Genomic DNA, 25846 nt, shown 5'->3' with positions numbered 1-25846 from the left:
TTGATCCTTAAGACGGCCAAAAACTCTTCCGGGACGCTTCCAGGAGCTCTTACCGTCTATGTGTAAACAGGGCTTAAGAGTGTAGTCAGAGTTGCCAAACTGGTGTTTTCCTGCTCAGTTGGGTGGTTTTGAATTTTATTTAGTGGGTAAAAATAGAATTGAGTAAGCAAACAAAAAAATCTGGGCTGGTTGGGTGGGGGTGGCGGTAATTTACATTTTCATGCTTATGTGAAAAAACCCAAGGGTGCATGAACTCTTTCCAATCCACAGACAGAAGAATACCTTTCTATGCCACTCTCACCGTTGCACTCGACTGTCCTTTCAGTTATTGGCGCTTAAAATAATATATTATTATTAAAACCCTTTAATTAAACCTGAGAATCTACACTACAAAAATAGCCTCACTGTTTTTTGGTGGCACACAGAGGCAAAATTACAAAATTGACATTGTCCAAATAATTATGGACCGGATTGGATTTTTTTAAAATAGAGAAGAAAAAAAACATTTACTTTTAATGACTCCATTTTCACAAGGTATGACAGAGGTTGTCTCTCTAACAAAGAAGCAGTGGGTGTTAATTTCCACAAGCAGATTGGTCCCATCTGCTCTGATTAACATACTACATTGCTAATGCTAACTTTTAATGGTGTGATCAGCTCTTGTGCTCATTTTCACTGAATCCTTAATGCAAAATTAGCATATTACAACAACATATTGTCTCAGTAGCCCAGGGGCCTGATGCAAGGTGGTGTCGGATCCCATTTGTGTCCTAAGCTGCAGTTTGAACACTGAATAACAGGGGGAGCATACAGATGTAACTATCGACGAGAAATACATTTGATTCGTGATTTTATAGGGAGTCTACCGCCATTGTTTCATGTTATTTATTTAAAGCAATAAAGCATTTCTGAAATGGTTTCTGTTCAGAATCATTAAACAACAATAATTAATATGTTAAATAATTAATATAAGCGGAAAAGTTAAGCTTTACTGCCATCTAGTGGTGGGGTTGCAGATTGGATGAAGCTCTGTTTCCCTTCACGTTTTTACCTCTGAACACATGTGAAGTAATGCACAGAACCTGTCTCGATGACACGCCAGTCGCAAGTGATGCAATCACAGCATTACATCGAGTTTATATAGGGTACGTTACCTTACGTCTCAAAAGTTGAAGCTGCGATCAGCTCTGTAAAACCACGCTACTGCTCAGAGAAGTTCACTACAAATGCCTCTGCTGTCCAGTGGTGATAGTTGAACTACATCCTGTCGTAAGTCAGTGGCCTGTCGCCAAACGTCAAGCTCTGCCAGAACAATGCTGCCCTCTGCTGGGCTACGGCAACCTGCGCTATACACAGGAAGGTTGGATTCCTGGTCCACACCTTCCGCGGTGTTTCACAGAGATTTTTGTAATTCTGCTACATCAGCCAATGTCAGCCGCTTCACGTCATAGTGTGAATGGACCCAAGCAATGTGTGTGATCCTCCATCTCACAGAAATGAAGGTTCTCATACTTGTTAGCCTGCACTAGCAACCAGCAGACTGCTTATAGCATAGGTGTCAGACTGATTCCAGGTAGGCGTGGGTGGTTACAAGTTTAATTTAATTTAACCAAGTTCGTCCCACTGAGGACTTCTTTCGCAAGGGAGATGTGGACAATTATAAAGTTTCTAATTCACCTAACCTGCATGTCTTTATATGCAGGAGGAAACCCACACAAACACAGGGACAACATGCAAACTCCACAGAGAAAGGCCACAGGCGAGAATCAAACCCATGACCTTCTTGCTGTGAAGCAACAGTGCTAACCACTAATCCACCATGCTCCCAAAACATTGGGGCTTGTCTGGGATTTGAACGCGGAACCTCTCACACCCAAAACTAGAATCATACCCCTAGACCAACGAACCTCCACCCTTTTGGTCCTTTCTGTAATCAGTTTGACAAATATGGTCTATAGGGAAGCAACCACACACCCAGTCTTCCTACTATGTATACTGCACAATGGAAATGTAGAGTAAATGTCCTTTTTTAGGCTACTGTATCAACATGGTGGTGCAATATGGCACCCTCCATGAGGGGGTCCGCTGCCATATAGATATGAAGCCCTTAACCCTCTGGGGCTGACGCTGTTGTATACGACAGCTGAGACCAAGCTTTACTAAATTATAAATAACTTTTTAATGATATGAGATAGAGACTTACTTTTTTTGCTGAAAAGTTAACTCCGCGGACTTTCGAGCCAGCCACTGGCCATCTTTGTACTCCTGATAGAAGCTGTGTGATGCCGTGTGCAATGTGTGTCCAATTGGAATTGGTTCACCGTCACATGGTTTTCCAAAATCCAATCGTAGGGCAGATTTACCTCACATGAAAAGCCAAAGATTGTTTTCAGGTGTGATATGTTACTAGTTGACCCATTTGAATAGCCCCCTGGGTGTTCCAATGCGCCCTGCACCATTACGCACAGCGATCAGTGAAAGCAGATGGAGTAGACGGAGAGCCTCTGATGACAATCTGACATGCTCAAACAAAGAGTGTGTAACTATCAGGATTGCTTCACTAGTTTACATGTGAATGTAAACTAGTGAGAGCAGTGAGAGCCAACTGGTGGTTGGCTCTCACTGCGGTATTGTATCACTTCCTGTTCCGGAGCACAGCGGTGTTTTTCTGTATCTGTTAGCTGTTTAATCTTCGCAGTTAGATTGATCTAGTTATCTAGATTACGATTTGTTTCCCAGTGTAATCTTTACGTGCCTTAACTAAAGCACACCCCTTCTGCTGAATCACCTCTAAATTATTTACACATTATTCACTTTGCGTGTTTTTAGGAATCCGCTAGCTTAGCGTAGCTACTAGCTCTTAGCCGATTTAGCATGGCGGCTTCTCCTGTCTCTCCCGCACTTTTCTGCTCTGGGTGTGAAATGTTTAGTTATTCCTCGGCCTCCTTTAGCTGATTTCAGTTTTGTGAAACTGATTTCACAAAACTTAACTTTGGCTGATTTCAGTGATGCCGGTATTTGGTTAGACTCTTTCTCTCCGATTGTTCTGAGTTATTTTCATTAGTTACTTCTTCCAAACCATCAACATGTCTATTAGACCCCATTCCTACCAGGCTGCTCAAGGAAGCCCTACCATTAATTAATGCTTCAAACTTAAATATGATCAATCTATCATTATTAGTTGGCTATGTACCACAGGCTTTTAAGGTGGCAGTAATTAAACCATTACTTAAAAAGCCATCACTTGACCCAGCTATCTTAGCTAATTATAGGCCAATCTCCAACCTTCCTTTTCTCTCAAAAATTCTTGAAAGGGTAGTTATAAAACAGCTAACTGATCATCTGCAGAGGAATGGTCTATTTGAAGAGTTTCAATCAGGTTTTAGAATTCATCATAGTACAGAAACAGCATTAATGAAGGTTACAAATGATCTTCTTATGGCCTCAGACAGTGGACTCATCTCTGTGCTTGTTCTGTTAGACCTCAGTGCTGCTTTTGATACTGTTGACAATAAAATTTTATTACAGAGATTAGAGCATGCCATAGGTATTAAAGGCACTGTGCTGTGGTGGTTTGAATCATATTTATCTAATAGATTACAATTTGTTCATGTAAATGGGGAATCTTCTTCACAGACTAAGGTTAATTATGGAGTTCCACAAGGTTCTGTGCTAGGACCAATTTTATTCACTTTATACATGTTTCCCTTAGGCAGTATTATTAGACGGCATTGCTTAAATTTTCATTGTTACGCAGATGATACCCAGCTTTATCTATCCATGAAGCCAGAGAACACACACCAATTAGCTAAACTGCAGGATTGTCTTACAGACATAAAGACATGGATGACCTCTAATTTCCTGCTTTTAAACTCAGATAAAACTGAAGTTATTGTACTTGGCCCCACAAATCTTAGAAACATGGTGTCTAACCAGATCCTTACTCTGGATGGCATTACCCTGACCTCTAGTAATACTGTGAGAAATCTTGGAGTCATTTTTGATCAGGATATGTCATTCAAAGCGCATATTAAACAAATATGTAGGACTGCTTTTTTGCATTTACGCAATATCTCTAAAATCAGAAAGGTCTTGTCTCAGAGTGATGCTTAAAAACTAATTCATGCATTTATTTCCTCTAGGCTGGACTACTGTAATTCATTATTATCAGGTTGTCCTAAAAGTTCCCTGAAAAGCCTTCAGTTAATTCAAAATGCTGCAGCTAGAGTACTAACGGGGACTAGAAGGAGAGAGCATATTTCACCCATATTGGCCTCTCTTCATTGGCTTCCTGTTAATTCTAGAATAGAATTTAAAATTCTTCTTACTTATAAGGTTTTGAATAATCAGGTCCCATCTTATCTTAGGGACCTCATAGTACCATATCACCCCAATAGAGCGCTTCGCTCTCAGACTGCAGGCTTACTTGTAGTTCCTAGGGTTTGTAAGAGTAGAATGGGAGGCAGAACCTTCAGCTTTCAGGCTCCTCTCCTGTGGAACCAGCTCCCAATTCAGATCAGGGAGACAGACACCCTCTCTACTTTTAAGATTAGGCTTAAAACTTTCCTTTTTGCTAAAGCTTATAGTTAGGGCTGGATCAGGTGACCCTGAACCATCCCTTAGTTATTGTTATGTGTCGGATGCGGGCGGAGGACCGGCCAGCGTTTGACGGACCCAGTATAAAATAAGCAGAGCACGGTACAAAGGATAACAGAATTTAATAACATAACAGTGAGTGCTGAATAATAACAAATGAGTGCGCGGTCTGGCGAGGTGGAATAACGGTGCGCTCCCAGCAGCACAAACGGTCTGGAGCCAGAACAGTTCGGACCCAAGGACCCCGCCGACACCCCCCAGGTGGCCGCGACCAACCGAGTCTGTGAAAGAAGAAACCATCATGTGAGTCCACCACTCCACACACAGAGAGACCACTCAAAGGTGTACATAAACAACAAATTACCAATCAGCCAATAATTACCAATTACCAATATACCAATCAGCTTCCCACCCTGCAGGCATGGAACACCCAGTTCAATTCTCCACTGCAGTGGAAGCTGATTAAACGACTAACATAACAGCTCAATATAATAAGGTGTGAGGGACACCACATTTACTGACTGTACTCATGTTAGTCACAAAACCTAAAGTACCTCAGGAAGTGTGCTGACGAGCGTGAGACCTCACCCCCTCCTCTTTCACAGACCATGGCATCAAACCTGGTACGGTCTCTGCATCCATGATGATGAGATGGCTCTCTAGACGACGATCTCACCCGTCTGGTCACAAGGTCGGGTCTCTGGCAAATACACACTGTGTACTCCAGACTTAAATGCAACCATGCCCCAATCCATAAAGATGCACCACAGCTGTGAGTCCTGACGAGCTGCACATGACAAGCTTCAGGTGATCAGGGTGAGGTCCTAATAATTCAGCCACACAGCCACTCAGTCCTGAACGCATGCCACCTGGAAGGAAAAACAAAAGACAGAGAACAGAAGACAGAAACAAAAGGCAGCCAGGCACCCCAGCCATACAACAGTTATGCTGCTATAGACTTAGACTGCTGGGGGGTTCCCATGATGCACTGAGTGTTTCTTTCTCTTTTTGCTCTGTATGCACCACTCTGCATTTAGTCATTAGTGATTGAGCTCTGCTCTCTTCCACAGCATGTCTTTTTTCTGGTTCTCTCCCTCAGCCTCAACCAGTCCCAGCAGAAGACTGCCCATCCCTGAGCCTGGTTCTGCTGGAGGTTTCTTCCTGTTAAAAGGGAGTTTTTCCTTCCCACTGTCGCCAAGTGCTTGCTCACAGGGGGTCGTTTTGACCGTTGTGGTTTTTACGTAATTATTGTATGGCCTTGCCTTACAATATAAAGCGCCTTGGGGCAACTGTTTGTTATGATTTGGCGCTATATAAATAAAATTGATTTGATTTGATTTGATTTGAAGCATCTTGAGGCAACTGTTGTGATTTGGCGCTATATAATTGAAATGAAATTAAATGAAATAAAATAAATAGGGCAAAAAAAAGAGAAGAGAACATCACTCTGTATGGTTGTCATGGAAGGGGAAACTAGCTTTAGGGCCAAAAAATAATTTTTTCTACTAGTTTGTAAACATATTCCGCTGTAAAATTGTGGATTTTAACATGGGGAGTAAACGGCTTTTGGAGCCAGCGCCATGCATTCAAGGAACTACAGTATTTTCTCTTTCCACACTTGCTTCATTTTTCAGTGCTGGAGGCTGCCCCTTGATTTGTATAAAGGCCGTAATTAAGCTGTGTTTAGAGGGGAACAAATGCTTTAGTTCCGTGTTACACCCTGCTAAAGGATGATCACAGGAACATGATCTGGAGACCACCTGTATCCTCTAAAGAGGGACCGAGAGAGCGAAACGAACAGCAGGATGGATTTGAGAAGCTGCTGACACTACTCTTCTACGTATATGATCCGTGGGTGGCCTAAAACACTCAGTGAGAGGCAGGAGGGTAGTCTGAGCTTGCTCTGCAGAAACTGAAACCAGTCGATCCTCTCAAGTCCTACAACAACATCAGAACGTTATTGATGTGCTCTATTTTAAGGTGCGAGCTTTAAGAGCGCTCTGTCTGTCTTCCTCTCTCGCGGTGAGTCTGAGCATGTTGTGAGCGTTCCTCTGCACAAGTATGTGAAAAAATAAGATGGCTTGGCCAACTTTCCTAAAAGTTAATGATTTAGAAGAGGTGTTGGCAGACTAAATTATCACTTGCTGAAAGGGCCCGTTGAGATCCCATATGTGAACCACACTTATCTGCAGCAATTAACCCAGCCAAGAAAAATTAAACCGTTCCACCCCCACCCAAAAATATTTATTCTAAACCTTAAACAAGTTAAGGTGTTTCTTAATCTGAGCACAACTGCCAGAAATTCTGACAACAAAAATGCAGCTCACCACCCATTTTCAGTCTATTTCAACATAATTATACAAGCTACCGTCACAGTGAGGTGTTTCCAGCTTACTGCTAATGTAGCGGTTTGTTCTGTGTTGTGATTGTTGACTCCTCCTACACACTTTCCTCGGAATTAGAGGTAGGCGATATTGGGAATTTTGGTATTGATCCGATACCAAGTAAATACAGATCCAGTATCGCCGATACAGATACCGAAAACTTTTTCATATTTAAGCTTCATAGATCCAAAGGATCCAAAAGACCTAGGATAGAATTTCACCAAACATTGTACGTGACGAAATGTACATGACGAAATGTTTTGACGTGCCTTACACAAGAAAGTTCACAACCCACATACACCCTGCTTTGACATTAAATTAAAAACATAATTCAATGAAATAAAAGTAAACACTTATGGAAAAATACCAAATTTCACGTCACTGCTTCACCTCGAGGAGCCTTGGTGGCCACTGTCCACTTGCCTACTGCAAATTGTCAACCTGATCTCACACCAAGTTCTTGATGACAACACAGAAAGTGATTTTAATCTATTAGTTTATGATCTGCCACAAAATATGTTACATTTTCATGACAATATCATGAAATTATTTCGAGATGGTGTCACGGCATCTGGGGTGACATAGGGGAGGCCGTTGGGGTTCGGCTTAGGGTTAAAAATTGTGGTTGAAATGACCGTGTCATGAAAATGTGATTATATTACAAAAAATGGGTGTGACACTGGGCTGGAAGTGTTGCTGGAGATCTATTAATTCACCAGAGGGTGCTTTCAAACACATACTTGTGCATTTAATAGTACAGCAGCTAACTAACTAGCTGGTGAGCCAAGCAAAAATCACGTTTAGTTTTGTATTTTTATGTTTTTTGTTAACTTTCAAAAAAGGGAAAGATGAACAAAACAGCATTCATACATGAAACTAGACAGTGATTAAACAGTGAAACTGTTCAAATTACATAAGCTGAAATGCATACCAGAAGTTTCCATCCACTAAATTTATTGTATTTTATATTGTAACAGTGAATGAAGAATAAAACATGGCATGTTGGAATGAAAATGTGATATTTGTTTTTTCTGTCCAGTTTTAATGCCAACGATTAATATAGTTTATTACTGCACATAAAATGTTGTACCTGTCTTGCTAGAGAATGTTAAATGTTAATTTATACTGAAAATGTGCTATACCATATGAATATTTACACATAATCAATTTTGAGACACAAAAAGGTTGCTTGAGGGATAATTAATGGAAAAATCTAATTTCGCATTAAAACCAGTCACTCAAATACATCATTAATTTTGAAATTTAGACTAGAAATTTGGAGGACATCTTTAAAAAATGGCAGCCATCTTGGATTTTTTGAAGACTAGCTAACTGTGAATGTTTATGCCAAGTTACCTGCTTGTGTCATAGTGTGAATTTTCTTTTGTTTCCTGTATTTCAAATGCATTCAGATCTTCAGAGATATGGTAAAAATGGAATTTAGACTAAAAATTTGGAGGCCAATTTGAAAAATGGCAGCCATCTTGATTTTTCACTTGGCTCATCAGAAACATTTGAAGAGTATCTCAGTGTAAATATTTATGCCAAGTTACATTCTTGTATCATCATTTGAATTATTTGTTTCATTGTTTCCTTCAATATAAAAGGGGAAGACAGACATCACTGGGATTGGTTTATTTCTTGCTATGTCCAAAACATGCTCATCCTAATTCTGAGGATAAATCAAATCAGTTGTACTCTGGACCCCAATTTCCAGGAAACCTAGGCAACATGTAAAAGGCAAAAATGAGTTGGATGCCCTTCAGATGGACTTGCAGTATGTACTTGACCATGTGCTATATATTGTCAATATAAGCCCATTATATTGTATTATATTAAATGAAGTGCAGAACTCACTTGGATAAGTAGTGAAATGTATTGAAGACCAAAAAAAAAAAAAAAATCAGTTGCTGTTGCATAGTATTCCAGAAATCCTCTACCTGGATGACTTCATTGATACATTCTATGAAATGATACTTCATGCAGTATGACTGATTTTGGAAAGACCCTTTGAATGTGACAGTTCCTTCATCACTGTTTCTACAAGTGTGGATTTACCTGTAAACGTGCAAAAATTAAATCACTTATTGGTGTATTAAACGGTTCAACTTCTGAGTCTGCACATGCACTTTTTCCTCCCTAAATCCTCCATACGTAGGTCACGAGATGAAAAATTACAGAGATGAAAGAGCAGAAAGTGAGCCAGTGTAATGTGACTGCTAAATTGACAGGACTGGACATACTGAGCTGACTGTTCTGAAGGTCTAATGAAAGGTTTCTTTGAGAAGCCATGTCAGCAGGTGAATGGAGGTGAAATATTTCGTCTCACCTCTTCTCCCTCCCTCTCTCCACCTGTCTCTTGCGCTCCTATCTCTCTCTGCCTCTGTACCTCTTTCTCTGAGCTGAAATGAAAGGATCTCTCTGACATATTACTGGCTTCAGGGGTGGTCTGAGGCCCGGGCTCATGTGTGACTGAAGACCACAGTCATCAAGACTCTTATCTGTGTTACGGTGTCATGAAAGTCAGGAAAGCAAAGTGAACCAAACAGCGTTCAAGTTCGTATGTCCATGTTTTAAATATACTCTGTTATATTACCTGTGGTTTTGAAGATAATGGGGACTATGGCTATCTTTCATTTGATTCTAGTGACATTGACCATCACCAAAATGGTTGACCTGCAGCGGATCTTGCCAGGACAATGCTACAATCAACCCAAATTCATGCCACATTTGGTCCAAATTGGGTTGAAAAGCAAATTTCTTGATCTTGAGCTTTGCTGAGGCGAATTCTTTAAGGGCAATTTTTGGGTCAGCAAAAGGACTTGCAGGCCAACAAGGTAGACATAACCTTGACCCCAGTGATTGGACTTTGAGAAATTTGATATTGCCTTTGCAATTTCATAACCCACCTCCATATGTACACCGCATTTGGGTGAGTGAGTGTGAGTGAAAAACTTAAATTTTAACCTTTGACTCCAATGATCTTGACCCCAGTAATTGACCTTTAGGAAATCTGATCTTGCTCAGGCAATTCCAGAACCAAGCTTCATATGTGTGATAGGTTTGGTGGAAACTGGAGTGAAAATGTAATTTTTTTCACTCCATGTGATCATGTCTGTGCAGCATATATAGCCGCATTTTATGCAAGTGTGCCCCCCCCGGCACACCACATGTGTTTCGGGGGGGGGCAGGTGTGACACACGCGCATACGTACAATACACATGCAGACCACATATATTGCTGTTTGCAAAGCCACACTCGTGGGGGCACGTAGAAAAATTTCACATCCAGCTCGACAGTGATTGCCTGCTGACTGTTTTTGTGCTAACATCGCAAATGGCCACACATTTTCTAAGTACCAAGCAAGCGATGTTAGATGTGTGTGTCACCTGGATTTTGGCCGACACCTGCCATTGAATGGCCTCTCACAGGGCACACTCTGTCTTTCAGCCGCTGGTGTGCGCAAATAGTTGTAGCAACACATGTATGAGGTGTTAGAGACAGCTACGATTTTACACATATTGCATACGATTCCTGCTTCATGCGCAATTCGACCACATTTGTACTATGTGTGAAGGGGCCCTTAGAGTTATAGAACAAGCTAAGCTAACAGACCATTGTTGGTTTGGGCATTAAATAAATCATATTTTTGGGGACTGGAGCGATGGTTCCCATAATGGTTTGTTTTGATGTGGCCATTATAAAATGATTTCCTCAGCACTCATGGATTACCTGAACCTAATGTCATCAAACTACTGATTGCTGGCAAAAGTGCTAAGGCTGTTAATTAAATCACGCGAGCATTCCACTTAACTGAAATACTGGAGCACAGATGCCTTAGTTGATGTGTTAGGACCATTAACCACACAAAAAGCCATATTATTACAGATATTTACAATAAAATGCTCAAAAAGGACAGACGCAATCCTCCACAATTAGCATCCAAGGTTAATGGCGCCTGTGCTACCAGAGCTCACGTCACAACTGCAGCAGACTGTCACTCAAGGTGACCACACCCCAAATCATACATCACTTTATGGTTTAAAATGTCTTAAGTGCCTTAAATTAGTTATTTAAACAAACAAAACAAAACAAACAACAACAACAACAACAACAACAAAAAATCACACCAACCCCCAACCCCCTTAGGGGTATTGCTTATTGCCTTAGGGTTAAACTAGCTATAGAAACCAAAGCTGTTTTTTGTGCCTGGCTGTAAACATGGTTATTTCTGCTTTAATCTTGGACATTTTAACTTGGGGTTCTATGGGAACCTGCCTCAAGTGGCCAGTCAGGGAGCTGCATTTATTTTTCTTCTTCCGGGTGGATGGTTGAACTGGCTGTTTGCCATTTCCGCGTAGAATAATATACTAAATCAAAAAGTACACAGTTATGTTCTGTTAAATTACTGTTTCACAGCAGTTATGTACTAAAACTGAATTAACACAATCACGCCTCCTCACAACCCTGCAGAAAAGATTTTCATTTCTTTTTTTTTTCGATGTCTTCCACATCTGTGGTTTTAAAGTCACGTATCTCTCGGAATGAGTTTGTTTACCAGGTTCTTTCTCATCCAAAACTGGATAGTACTCTTCAGACTTTATCACATATGTTTGTCTTGAGACAATAAATTGTATCGTCTCTGCTGCTTCAGCAAATTTCTTCTTCCTCTCAGCCAGCTTTAGGATTCAAAATAAGATTGTCCGTCTTGACGTCAGTGTTTTTCTTGGCTTACCACCAGGTGTACACAATGAGACTTATTTTCCTTTCAAAACACACAAGAACTGGCCTGCTGCTCTGTTGTGCATGTGTGTGTTTGTGACAGAAGGAGCTGTTTCACTGCAGGTACGCTGTATCTTTCATGGTCTGTGTTGATTTATAGCAGCATTAAAACCCTGGTGCTGGGGTTTGCATTATTTATTTTATGTTTCCTCTTCCTTGCATGTAGAAATAGTGTGACTTATTAGTAAAACACATTCTGCAGAGGACAGTGTTTTGATTCTTTGGAGAGACCAGAGACATCACATTTATATGATTAGTGTTTAAATCCTATTACTTTTGTCACAAAGTGCAATCACTTTGAACATGGTTGTGCTGAAAATCAAAATGCTGAGGATGGACATAATTAAGACACGATGAATTTATTTATAAGGCATGTTGATACAATGCTACATAATGAGCAAAACAGAGAAGGAACTAAAGCGAAGGTGTGTCAAATTATGGGGTGTAACAGTCATAGCCACTTGTGCATTATCCACGTTGGAGCTGATGTGGTGATCCAAAGCAAAAAGGGAGAAGCCAAAAAAAAATTACATAATTAACCCTCTGGGGTCCGATGGCATTTTTTGGACAGTTCACTCGCCTGGCATTAATGTTTTATTATTGCTGTTACCAGCTCTCCCTGCATCCCACAATCAAGTTTTATGTCTCTTTTTTTCAGGGCAACCTGTACATTCATAATAAGAAAGGAAAAAGTAAAGTGGAAAAATAATTTTTCACACACATTTATTCAAAACACACAGCAAACTATAATAAACAACTGTTATGACACTTTATAAAGGTAATTTGAGGTCTTGTGTGAAAGACTGTACAACAAAAAGGTTCAAACAATAAACACAAATGCAGATTTTGCACAATATATACAAAATGGTCTATGCGTTTTGTTTGTCTTCATTTCAAAGGAATTTCTGTCTGCTATTACACAAAGGTCACATCACAAATTTCTACTTCTACTGTGTTTTTGAGTGTTCTGTGCTGCTCCTAAAGCAGCTTTCATTCAGACTTTGGCCCACTTTGGCCCTCCCCCTCACTCCATTGATATGGTAAACAAGTGCTTTACGCTGAGAAAGCAACAGAGTTATCCAGTAACATTCAATCAATCAATCAATCAATTTTTTTATATAGCGCCAAATCACAACAAACAGTTGCCCCAAGGCGCTTTATATTGTAAGGCAAAAGCCATACAATAATTATGTAAAACCCCAACGGTCAAAATGACCCCCTGTGAGCAAGCACTTGGCTACAGTGGGAAGGAAAAACTCCCTTTTAACAGGAAGAAACCTCCAGCAGAACCAGGCTCAGGGAGCGGCAGTCTTCTGCTGGGACTGGTTGGGGCTGAGAGAGAGAACCAGGAAAAAGACATGCTGTGGAGGGGAGCAGAGATCGATCACTAATGATTAAATGCAAAGTGGTGCATACAGAGCAAAAAGAGAAAGAAATAGTGCATCATGGGAACCCCCCAGCAGTCTACGTCTATAGCAGCATAACTAAGGGATGGTTCAGGGTCACCTGATCCAGCCCTAACTATAAGCTTTAGCAAAAGGAAAGTTTTAAGCTTAATCTTAAAAGTAGAGAGGAAGAATTTTAAATTCTATTCTAGAATTAACAGGAAGCCAATGAAGAGAGGCCAATATGGGTGAGATATGCTCTCTCCTTCTAGTCCCCGTCAGTACTCTAGCTGCAGCATTTTGAATTAACTGAAGGCTTTTTAGGGAACTTTTAGGACAACCTGATAATAATGAATTACAATAGTCCAGCCTAGAGGAAATAAATGCATGAATTAGTTTTTCAGCATCACTCTGAGACAAGACCTTTCTGATTTTAGAGATATTGCGTAAATGCAAAAAAGCAGTCCTACTTATTTGTTTAATATGCGCTTTGAATGACATATCCTGATCAAAAATGACTCCAAGATTTCTCACAGTATTACTAGAGGTCAGGGTAATGCCATCCAGAGTAAGGATCTGGTTAGACACCATGTTTCTAAGATTTGTGGGGCCAAGTACAATAACTTCAGTTTTATCTGAGTTTAAAAGCAGGAAATTAGAGGTCATCCATGTCTTTATGTCTGTAAGACAATCCTGCAGTTTAGCTAATTGGTGTGTGTCCTCTGGCTTCATGGATAGATAAAGCTGGGTATCATCTGCGTAACAATGAAAATTTAAGCAATGCCGTCTAATAATACTGCCCAAGGGAAACATGTATAAAGTGAATAAAATTGGTCCTAGCACAGAACCTTGTGGAACTCCATAATTAACTTTAGTCTGTGAAGAAGATTCCCCATTTACATGAACAAATTGTAATCTATTAGACAAATATGATTCAAACCACCGCAGCGCAGTGCCTTTAATATCTATGGCATGCTCTAATCTCTGTAATAAAATTTTATGGTCAACAGTATCAAAAGCAGCACTGAGGTCTAACAGAACAAGCACAGAGATGAGTCCACTGTCCGAGGCCATAAGAAGATCATTTGTAACCTTCACTAATGTTGTTTCTGTACTATGATGAATTCTAAAACCTGACTGAAACTCTTCAAATAGACCATTCCTCTGCAGATGATCAGTTAGCTGTTTTACAACTACCCTTTCAAGAATTTTTGAGAGAAAAGGACGGTTGGAGATTGGCCTATAATTAGCTAAGATAGCTGGGTCAAGTGATGGCTTTTTAAGTAATGGTTTAATTACTGCCACCTTAAAAGCCTGTGGTACATAGCGAACTAACAAAGATAGATTGATCATATTTAAGATCGAAGCATTAAATAATGGTAGGGCTTCCTTGAGCAGCCTGGTAGGAATGGGGTCTAATAAACATGTTGATGGTTTGGATGAAGTAACTAATGAAAATAACTCAGACAGAACAATCGGAGAGAAAGAGTCTAACCAAATACCGGCATCACTGAAAGCAGCCAAAGATAACGATACGTCTTTGGGATGGTTATGAGTAATTTTTTCTCTAATAGTTAAAATTTTGTTAGCAAAGAAAGTCATGAAGTCATTACTAGTTAAAGTTAATGGAATACTCAGCTCAAAAGAGCTCTGACTCTTTGTCAGCCTGGCTACAGTGCTGAAAAGAAACCTGGGGTTGTTCTTATTTTCTTCAATTAGTGATGAGTAGAAAGATGTCCTAGCTTTACGGAGGGCTTTTTTATAGAGCAACAGACTCTTTTTCCAGGCTAAGTGAAGATCTTCTAAATTAGTGAGACGCCATTTCCCCTCCAACTTACGGGTTATCTGCTTTAAGCTACGAGTTTGTGAGTTATACCACGGAGTCAGGCACTTCTGATTTAAAGCTCTCTTTTTTAGAGGAGCTACAGCATCCAAAGTTGTCTTCAATGAGGATGTAAAACTATTGACGAGATACTCTGTCTCACTTACAGAGTTTAGGTAGCTACTCTGCACTGTGTTGGTATATGGCATTAGAGAACATAAAGAAGGAATCATATCCTTAAACCTAGTTACAGCGCTTTCTGAAAGACTTCTAGTGTAATGAAACTTATTCCCCACTGCTGGGTAGTCCATCAGAGTAAATGTAAATGTTATTAAGAAATGATCAGACAGAAGGGAGTTTTCAGGGAATACTGTTAAGTCTTCTATTTCCATTCCATAAGTCAGAACAAGATCTAAGATATGATTAAAGTGGTGGGTGGACTCATTTACTTTTTGAGCAAAGCCAATAGAGTCTAATAATAGATTAAATGCAGTGTTGAGGCTGTCATTCTCAGCATCTGTGTGGATTTTAAAATCGCCCACTATAATTATCTTATCTGAGCTAAGCACTAAGTCAGACAAAAGGTCTGAAAATTCACAGAGAAACTCACAGTAACGACCAGGTGGACGATAGATAATAACAAATAAAACTGGTTTTTGGGACTTCCAATTTGGATGGACAAGACTAAGAGTCAAGCTTTCAAATGAATTAAAGCTCTGTCTGGGTTTTTGATTAATTAATAAGCTGGAATGGAAGATTGCTGCTAATCCTCCGCCCCGGCCGGTGCTACGAGCATTCTGACAGTTAGTGTGACTCGGGGGTGTTGACTCATTTAAACTAACATATTCATCCTGCTGTAACCAGGTTTCTGTAAGGCAGAATAAATCAATATGTTGATCAATTATTATATCATTTACCAACAGGGACTTAGAAGAGAGAGACCTAATGTTTAATAGACCACATTTAACTGTTTTAGTCTGTGGTGCAGTTGAAGGTGCTATATTATTTTTTCTTTTTGAATTTTATGCTTAAATAGATTTTTGCTGGTTATTGGTAGTCTGGGAGCAGGCACCATCTCTACGGGGATGGGGTAATGAGGGGATGGCAGGGGGAGAGAAGCTGCAGAGAGGTGTGTAAGACTACAACTCTGCTTCCTGGTCCCAACCCTGGATAGTCACGGTTTGGAGGATTTAAGAAAATTGGCCAGATTTCTAGAAATGAGAGCTGCTCCATCCAAAGTGGGATGGATGCCGTCTCTCCTAACAAGACCAGGTTTTCCCCAGAAGCTTTGCCAATTATCTATGAAGCCCACCTCATTTTTTGGACACCACTCAGACAGCCAGCAATTCAAGGAGAACATGCGGCTAAACATGTCACTCCCGGTCTGATTGGGGAGGGGCCCAGAGAAAACTACAGAGTCCGACATTGTTTTTGCAAAGTTACACACCGATTTAATGTTAATTTTAGTGACCTCCGATTGGCGTAACCGGGTGTCATTACTGCCGACGTGAATTACAATCTTACCAAATTTACGCTTAGCCTTAGCCAGCAGTTTCAAATTTCCTTCAATGTCGCCTGCTCTGGCCCCCGGAAGACTATTGACTATGGTTGCTGGTGTCCCTAACTTCACATTTCGCAAAACAGAGTCACCAATAACCAGAGTTTGATCCTCGGCGGGTGTGTCGTCGAGTGGGGAAAAACGGTTAGAGATGTGAACGGGTTGGCGGTGTACACGGGGCTTCTGTTTAGGGCTATGCTTCCTCCTCACAGTCACCCAGTCAGCCTGCTTTCCCGGCTGCTCGGGATCTGCCAGGGGGTAACTAACGGCGGCTAAGCTACCTTGGTCCGCACCGACTACAGGGGCCTGGCTAGCTGTAGAATTTTCCACGGTGCGGAGCCGAGTCTCCAATTCGCCCAGCCTGGCCTCCAAAGCTACGAATAAGCTACATGAGTAATTTTTTCTCTAATAGTTAAAATTTTATTAGCAAAGAAAGTCATGAAGTCATTACTAGTTAAAGTTAAAGGAATACTCGGCTCAATAGAGCTCTGACTCTTTGTCAGCCTGGCTACAGTGCTGAAAAGAAACCTGGGGTTGTTCTTATTTTCTTCAATTAGTGATGAGTAGTAAGTTGTCCTAGCTTTATGGAGGGCTTTTTTTTATAGAGCAACAGACTCTTTTTCCAGGCTAAGTGAAGATCTTCTAAATTAGTGAGATGCCATTTCCTCTCCAACTTACGGGTTATCTGCTTTAAGCTGCGAGTTTGTGAGTTATACCACGGAGTCAGGCACTTCTGATTTAAGGCTCTCTTTTTCAGAGGAGCTACAGCATCCAAAGTTGTCTTCAATGAGGATGTAAAACTATTGACGAGATACTCTATCTCACTTACAGAGTTTAGGTAGCTACTCTGCACTGTGTTGGTATATGGCATTAGAGAACATAAAGAAGGAATCATATCCTTAAACCTAGTTAAAGCGCTTTCTGAAAGACTTCTAGTGTAAAGAAACTTATTCCCATCAGAGTAAATGTAAATGTTGTTAAGAAATGATCAGACAGAAGGGAGTTTTCAGGGAATACTGTTAAGTCTTCAATTTCCATACCATAAGTCAGAACAAGATCTAAGATATGATTAAAGTGGTGGGTGGACTCATTTACATTTTGAGCAAAGCTAACTGAGTCTAATAATAGATTAAATGCAGTGCTGAGGCTGTCATTCTCAGCATCTGTGTGGATGTTAAAATCGTCCACTATAATTATCTTATTTGAGCTAAGCACTAAGTCAGACAAAAGGTCTGAAAACTCACAGAGAAACTCACTGTAACGACCAGGTGGACGATAGATAATAACAAATAAAACTGGTTTTTGGGACTTCCAATTTGGATGGACAAGACTAAGAGTCAAGCTTTCAAATGAATTAAAGCTCTGTCTGGGTTTTTGATTAATTAATAAGCTGGAATGGAAGACTGTTGCTAATCCTCCGCCTCGGCCCGTGCTACGAGCGTTCTGGCAGTTAGTGTGACTCGGGGGTGTTGACTCATTTAAACTAACATATTCATCCTGCTGTAACCAGGTTTCTGTAAGGCAGAATAAATCAATATGTTGATCAATTATTATATCATTTACTAACAGGGACTTAGAAGAGAGAGATCTATGTTTAATAGACCACATTTAACTGTTTTAGTCTGTGGTGCAGTTGAAGGTGCTATATTATTTTTTCTTTTTGAATTTTTATGCTTAAATAGATTTTTACTGGTTATTGGTGGTCTGGGAGCAGGCACCGTCTCTACGGGGATGGGGTAATGAGGGGATGGCATGGGGAGAGAAGCTGCAGAGAGGTGTGTAAGACTACAACTCTGCTTCCTGGTCCCAACCCTGGATAGTCATGGTTTGGAGGATTTAAGAAAATTGGCCAGATTTCTAGAAATGAGAGCTGCTCCATCCAAAGTGGGATGGATGCCGTCTCGCCTAACAAGACCAGGTTTTCCCCAGAAGCTTTGCCAATTATCTATGAAGCCCACCTCATTTTTTTTTTTTTCTTTTTTTTTTTTGGATACCACTCAGACAGCCAGCAATTCAAGGAGAACATGCGGCTAAACATGTCACTCCCGGTCCGATTGGGGAGGGGCCCAGAGAAAACTACAGAGTCCGACATTGTTTTTGCAAAGTTACACACCGATTCAATGTTAATTTTAGTGACCTCCGATTGGCGTAACCGGGTGTCATTACTGCCGACGTGAATTACAATCTTACCAAATTTACGCTTAGCCTTAGCCAGCAGTTTCAAATTTCCTTCAATGTCGCCTGCTCTGGCCCCCGGAAGACAATTGACTATGGTTGCTGGTGTCACTAACTTCACATTTCTCAAAACACAGTCGCCAATAACCAGAGTTTGATCCTCGGTGGGTGTGTCACCGAGTGGGGAAAAACGATTAGAAATGTGAACAGGTTGGCGGTGTACACGGGGCTTCTGTTTAGGGCTACGCTTCCTCCTCACAGTCACCCAGTCGGCCTGCTTTTCCGGCTGCTCGGGATCTGCCGGGGGGGGAACTAACGGCGGCTAAGCTACTTTGGTCCGCACCGACTAAAGGGGCCTGGCTAGCTGTAGAATTTTCCAAGGTGCGGAGCCGAGTCTCCAATTCGCCCAGCCTGGCCTCCAAAGCTACGAATAAGCTACACTTATTACAATAATAATATAAAATAATAATACATTTTATTTGTATAGCGCTTTTCTGGACACTCAAAGTCGCTTTGCAAACCAAAAGAAAAGGATAAAAACGCTAAGAAAAAACACATTAAAAATCAGGGCTGTACATTAAAAGCTAACTTAAACAGATGGGTTTTGAGTTCATTCTTGAAGGAGGGGAGGTCGGGGCAAGCACGCAGTGGTTGGGGCAGAGAGTTCCAGAGGGTAGGGGCAGCAATGGAGAAGGCTCTGTCTCCCCAGGTTCGGAGCCTGGTCCTACAGGGAAAGGACAAAAGGTTTGTGTCGGAGGAGCGGAGAGAGCGTGATGGAGTGTGGCGGTGAAGGAGGTCAGTGAGATATGTGGGGGCCAGGTTATGGAGGGCTTTGAAAGTGATCAGGAGGATTTTGAGGTGAATGCGTTGAGTGAAGGGGAGCCAGTGGAGGTTTTGTAGGACGGGGGTGATGTGTTCTCAAGTGCGGGTGTGGGTGAGGAGACAGGCAGCAGAGTTTTGTATATACTGTAGTTTATTGAGTATTTTGGAAGGTAAACCATAGAGGATGCTATTGCAATAGTCGATTCTGGATTTGATAAAAGCATGTATAAGGGTTTCAGCAGCGGAGAAAGTGAGGGATGAACGGAGACGTGCGATATTTTTCAAGTGGAAGAATGCAGTCTGGGTTATTTGTTTAATGTGTGGGTCAAATAAGAGGGCGGGGTCAAGAAGGATTCCAAGATTGCGGACAAGGGAGGATGGAGTGAGTGTAGTGTTGTCAAAACAGAGTGAAAAATGGGTTGATTTTGTGATGTTTTTAGGGCCGATGATGATGATGTCTGTTTTGTCAGTGTTTAATTTCAAGAAATTGTGTTGCATCCAAGTTTTTAACTCAGACAGGCAGTGGGTGAGGGTGGAGTGAATGTTAGGGTTTATGGAAGTGGTGGAAATATAAAGCTGTATGTCATCAGCATAACAGTGGAAGTGGAGACCATGATGACGGATGATACTTCCGAGAGGGAGGATGTAGAGAATGAAGAGGAGAGGACCAAGTACCGAACCCTGGGGAACACCTTGAGATAGGGGGCTATGGAGGAAGAGCAGCGGTTAATGTGGATGAAGTACCATTACTGCTAAAGGAGGCCGAGGAATAACTAAACATTTCACACCCAGAGCAGAAAAGTGCGGGAGAGAGAGGAGAAGCCGCCATGCTAAATCGGCTAAGAGCTCGTAGCTACGCTAAGCTAGCGGATTCCTAAAAACACACGAAGTGAATAATGTGTAAATAATTTAGAGGTGATTCAGCAGAGGGAGTGCTTTAGTTAAGGCACGTGAAGATTACACTGTGAAACAAATCGTTATCTAGTTATCTAGATCAATCTAACTGCACAGATACAGCAAAACACCGCTGTGCTTCGGAACAGGAAGTGATACAATACCGCAGTGAGAGCCAACCACCAGTAGAGGCAAGCGAGACTTGAAAACGAATATACAAGAAATGCTGTTGGTGCACAGGACAGGAGGGTTTTCAGCACAAATACAACTCCCATCTCTGGATGGAGCTGCACCTTAAACAGAGAGAAAAAAAAAACAGAATCAGGTATCAGAAAGACAAGAAATACAGTATAATTTGTCAGCATTAAACAACAAAAAAAACAGGAAATACTAAAGTGATTGTCGGCCACCAGCCCTAAGCTTCACTAAAAGACCCAGAATTTAGGTAAAGTTGAGACTGCGGCACATTCTTTTTACTATTAAAATGAATTAAAAGAGTAAAAAGAGCAAAACCATGCCAGTATGCTAGCCATACGAAAGGGAAAACAAGTGCGTCTTAAGTCTGGACTTGAAAGTCTTCACAGAATCTGACTGTTTTATTGATGCAGGGTGATCATTCCACAGAACTGGCGCATGATAAGAGAAGAACGCAAAGCCCGGCCGGTACGTAAGGTTTAATTAGGTCAGCTAGGCCCTGATAGCAACTGCTGGCCCAGACAAGTCAATTGTGTGTCCTTTCTCACTATTTTAATACAAATATCTTTGTAGGAAATTGTACAAACAGACCATCAAAAAAGTCAGTGCCACAGTATTTCTGTTGACTTATTTAACTCTATTATTTATTAATAGTTAGTTCATATGTTAGCATGTTAGCATCCATTTAGCACTAATTAGGTGGCAGCCAAGTAACATTCGGCCCACAGATGATGCAACAGTTACAATGACAATATGCTGGTTATATGGTTTAATATTCACACCAGAGTCACCAGTCATGAAAAACACCACCCAGTCCACAAAAATATGTTAATCAATCACCTGAACCAAACTTAGCTTCTTAGCCTTTGGATCACATTTTTTGTAACTGAAGGATGGCGGTATGTTCAGACACTGCCAAAATGCCATGTCACGATTTGTCCAGGAAATACCAGCCCAATCTCATGCTTTTTTTTTTTTTTTTTTGTGCTCCCGTCACAAAATAAGTGACATTTTCGTAATGCTGTTTTTTTTGTTGTTGTTGTTTTGTTTTTGCTATTTCTAACTCTACCTCTAACCCTAACCATTAGTGTCACCCCACATTTCGGGCCCCCACCATGAAATGGATTTGCGATATTGACACGAAAAGTTTTGCATGTTCGTGATAGTATCACAAACCCTAGATTAATTTACTTTTTGTTGTAATGCCATGAGATTAGGTTGGATATACAGTCTGTGATACACACTGCTGTGTTGCATGCACAATCCACTGCACAGCGAAGAAAAGCACAGCACATAAACATGCACAAACTCGTTTCTGTAGTTCACATACTGATCTATACAACTCTGATTTAAAAATTAATTGTGCTTACAAATGTTCATTCATATCATCATAACTCAGAATGTCATAACCGTAAACTCTGCCCACCTGTGACTAATTTCAAGTCCAGATTCCTGCAGAACACATGCACAGCACATTAAGGAAATGAGGGGAACCAGCGACACGCACAGACACACCTGATATACACGCACTCGGAGACACAAGGGGACTGTTTTTTATTAAAACTGAGCGCAACTGACAATCCAGAGGCGCCATAAAACTTCTCAGACCCACTGTTTTACTGAGCTCTGCTTTACATAAATAGACAACTCTTCTTGTGCAGTAAACCGGCTGACACTGAGAAGCACAGGAACTGGTGCCTTTGCACGCCAAGATAAAGTATACGTATGTTGCAAAAATGAATGTGAAGAATATTAATCACAGAGTTGCAGTATTTTCAGAGATCTGAACAAAAAGATGAAAAACCCTACTCAAATAATTATGTATAGAACATATAGAAATTCCCTCCATGTTACTGGAAGACGTTTTTAGACAATAAAACTGAAAAGGAGACGTTAGAACATGTTTTTGTTGTGCACATTATAATCAGAGTGCTGACACTTGAACAGTTTTAGTATTAGGGGTTTTCTAATTCAAATGAACTTCTTAAGAAAGGTTTTAGAAGTGGAAAATGGCAAGCAAAGAGCTGTAAACCTTTTGGTTTACTGCCATTAAAATCCAACAAATGAGATTCACATTCAGCGAAAACTTATTTACACCATAGTACCTCCAACTTAGATTAAGTAAAAACATGAAATCAATACAGATGATTCTTTTTGTTCTCTGTACAGGTTTCCACTTTAATAATTACAATTCACCTGAGACTGGTGCAAAGAAGTAAGTCCTTATAGGTCCTGATGTTGTGTGTTGGGGGGTGTGGCTGGATATTTTGGTGTTCTTTTCTTTTCTTTGCTCTCCAGGTGGCATGAGAACTGATTTGTCTGTGGAGAAGGTGCTGGCTGAAGAATCCTTCACCCTCATCAACATCATGTGCAGCACCTGTGAATGGTGCTCACATGCAACCTTAAAGACTTTCAGCTGAAGCAGATAATTGGATGGCGTTCTGCATTTAAGTCATGTGTGATTCAAGCAGAACTGCCGGGAACTCGACCTTGTGATGTTCGTTTGTGAGACGCTGAGGACCGCGCCTGGGTTTGACACATCGAGCCCGTGAAGCAAGGAAGGGTGAGGGACACATGCTGTCAGCACATATCAGAGGTGATTAAGTGTTTGACTAATTGTTAATAGTAACTTGGCATTTTGTTACGCAGTATACTTGAATTGTGATGAGAATTGTGCAGCTTGCTTCTCACTGCTGTGGCGTGCGGACAAGTGATCCTCCACCTGTTGTGAGAAGCTGCTCATTTGCATAAAGCTTAAAATACAGACCTGAATGTGTTGCTGATAGTGTGTCTTTTGAAGGATATTAGTTGTAACTGCTGACTTACCTCACCTCTTCTATGCTTCGCAGAGAGTCGGTTTGTCGTGTCCACCTGGGGGGTGTTTGGCGGTGGTAGTGGGTCCAGGAGCGCCGGGCTTCGATCCTTTTGGGCGCTGGAGAGCGTGCCAGCCTTCACTCCACCAGAAGGACGCTATTTTGTTTTTTTTACACTTTGTTGTGCACCAGCGGGTGAAATAAATACATTGTTTTTTGGAACCGCTTTCTGGTTATTTTTAGCGCTGGGTTACGTCTGACGCAGGTCCGCTCCTCAACCCGCGTCGACACATAACACCTGAGGCTTGTTGGTACCAAGCTGACACAAGCTACTTTCGCAAGCCCCAATTAATTTACAATGACGTGGACTGGGGACACAGATGGGTAGAATTACTAGGAATCTAACACAGGTCTCCAGATTGGTACCCCAACTCCTATCCCACTGACCTCCCTGCTCTACATCTCATGAAAGCAGCACATAAATTCATTACCAACAAGGCATTCCACTCTACAGTATCCACTAATTAAAAAAAATACAACAAGAACAATAATAATAAAACACATTATAATAATTTAAAGAATTACCATAGTAAAATTCTTGACTGTGATGGATTGCCTCTCCCTATAAAATTATGAGTATCATCAATTATATCTAAATTACAATTGGGTACTTAACCCTACGGTCAGATTAGCTACAAGCATTTGTCGCTTGATGGGTGTTCCCAGGTGTGCCAAGCTCATGGTTACTTGGTTATGGACGTATGATAAATTATAAAGGACGGGGAAAGGCAACATTGTCACTATGAGATTTTCTTCCATGCTTGATTGTTTAACGGAAACAAAGTTCAGCTTGTTTGTTTTAGTAAAACTTGTGTCACAAGTCATACTAAAACAAACTAGCTGTAACGCTCCTGCATCAATAGTTAGCTTGCTGACATCTTGTTAGCAATAAGATGTCTTGGTGATCCCTCCTGATGTATTATCTGGATACAAAATCAGAATTTTTAGACTTTTAAAAAAATGTCAAATGGATTTATGAGTGGATTATCTTTTTAAATAACCAGTCAGTATACGTAATGCTACCTTCATTTGGATTGGCAGTTGCTGTGTTGAATCTCTCAGCATTTGGATCAAATAGAATTCTTGTTCATTTTGGCCCCACCTTGCTGTCAACACAGCAACCACTTGTCTCTTATCGTTGTGCCCACTCTGAATAAAAATGAATGGCGGCTGGTCCTATTGTTTCCATCTCTTTTAGCTAATGTGACTAAGGGAAAACAAATTTTACACCAACACACTGGATGTGAAATTCAACAACCAAGATGTACTTTCAGGTTTAAGTCAACGAGGTTAACAAACATTTTGCATTAACCATTTTGGCATTACAGCCTTTTTATACACAGTCCCTACATTTTCAGAAGCACCAAGTCACTGCACAAACCACAAAAAGGATTATCATTTATACAAGTCATCACTTTATAGCTAGTTTTCTTTAGACTAGTCAGTTGATGGCTACATTAGAATTTCAAAGTCACTGAACATGGACTTGGACTTTATTTACATCAATCATTAAGAAATACTCACAGCGCAATTAACAGACTCATGAGTTAAGCCACTGAGGCAACCATAACAACTCTGAAGGTGTTATAAGCTGTCAAGAAAGATTTTGGCACGTTAATGGGTTAGCAGCATCATATCACATTATACAGTGGACAGCTGCCACCAAAGCTCCCTGAGGTGAAGCAGTAAAGCAGCGAAGTGAAGTTTTATATTTTTAGATCAGCATGTCCTCTTAAAGGTGTACCGCCACTTTATTTTTTAAGATTTAAGTCATAAAAATAATTTTCTTTGGCACCACTGTAATTTTATTCTTTACGCCCCAGGAACAAGCATCATGCAAGCGCGTCGGGTCAAAGGTAATCACAAAACCTCATGCATGTGCACGTGTGCTTCCTCCTGTAGCCTGTAAGGAAAAGAAAATATTCACTTTGGAATTCTACCCAGATAAATATGTTCTCTTCATTAAAATGAGCTGTAATATTACAAAAATAAACCAACATTACAATGCTTAAATTTCAGTAGAAACTAAATTTTGTCAGTTTTGTGAAATGTTAATAAAAGAATGTTAATAAAACTCTTTCAAATTTGTTATAATTGTCTACATTACTTTTACAAACTAACTTCTCTATTATGTTATCGTTGATTACAAGGGTAATTATGGATTTAATAGCAGTTAACAATGCATGTGCCAACCACTAGATCAGTTTAGAGCATATTACAAGGGTGTTAAAATGAATCATTATTGTTTGTTTTAATCTTTTGGACATTGTTAAACCACATTACAGATCTTAAAAGATTGCCAGAGAATATCACAAAAATACATATAATCAGTAAAACGTAGCTTAGATTGATCATTACGT

At 40.6% G+C, this 25846-nt stretch overlaps 2 long non-coding RNA genes across 4 annotated transcripts in view; both read right to left on the bottom strand.

Moving 5' to 3' along the window:
* Positions 1–25846, bottom strand: part of LOC117514680 — a 287762-nt gene that overhangs the window by 75468 nt on the left and 186448 nt on the right. The window lies entirely within an intron of this gene.
* On the bottom strand, positions 1464–24612 carry LOC117514679. The gene is made up of 4 exons (XR_004561927.1): positions 24603–24612; positions 19020–19024; positions 5312–5317; positions 1464–1543 (listed from the first exon to the last, which is right to left on the bottom strand). It is a non-coding gene; the product is annotated as an uncharacterized LOC117514679 (long non-coding RNA).

This window comes from Thalassophryne amazonica, chromosome 7 (assembly GCF_902500255.1).
Source record: "Thalassophryne amazonica chromosome 7, fThaAma1.1, whole genome shotgun sequence".
Lineage (NCBI taxonomy): Eukaryota > Metazoa > Chordata > Actinopteri > Batrachoidiformes > Batrachoididae > Thalassophryne > Thalassophryne amazonica.
Note: the sequence above shows the minus strand (reverse complement) of the source record. Positions and strands in the feature narration are given on the sequence as shown.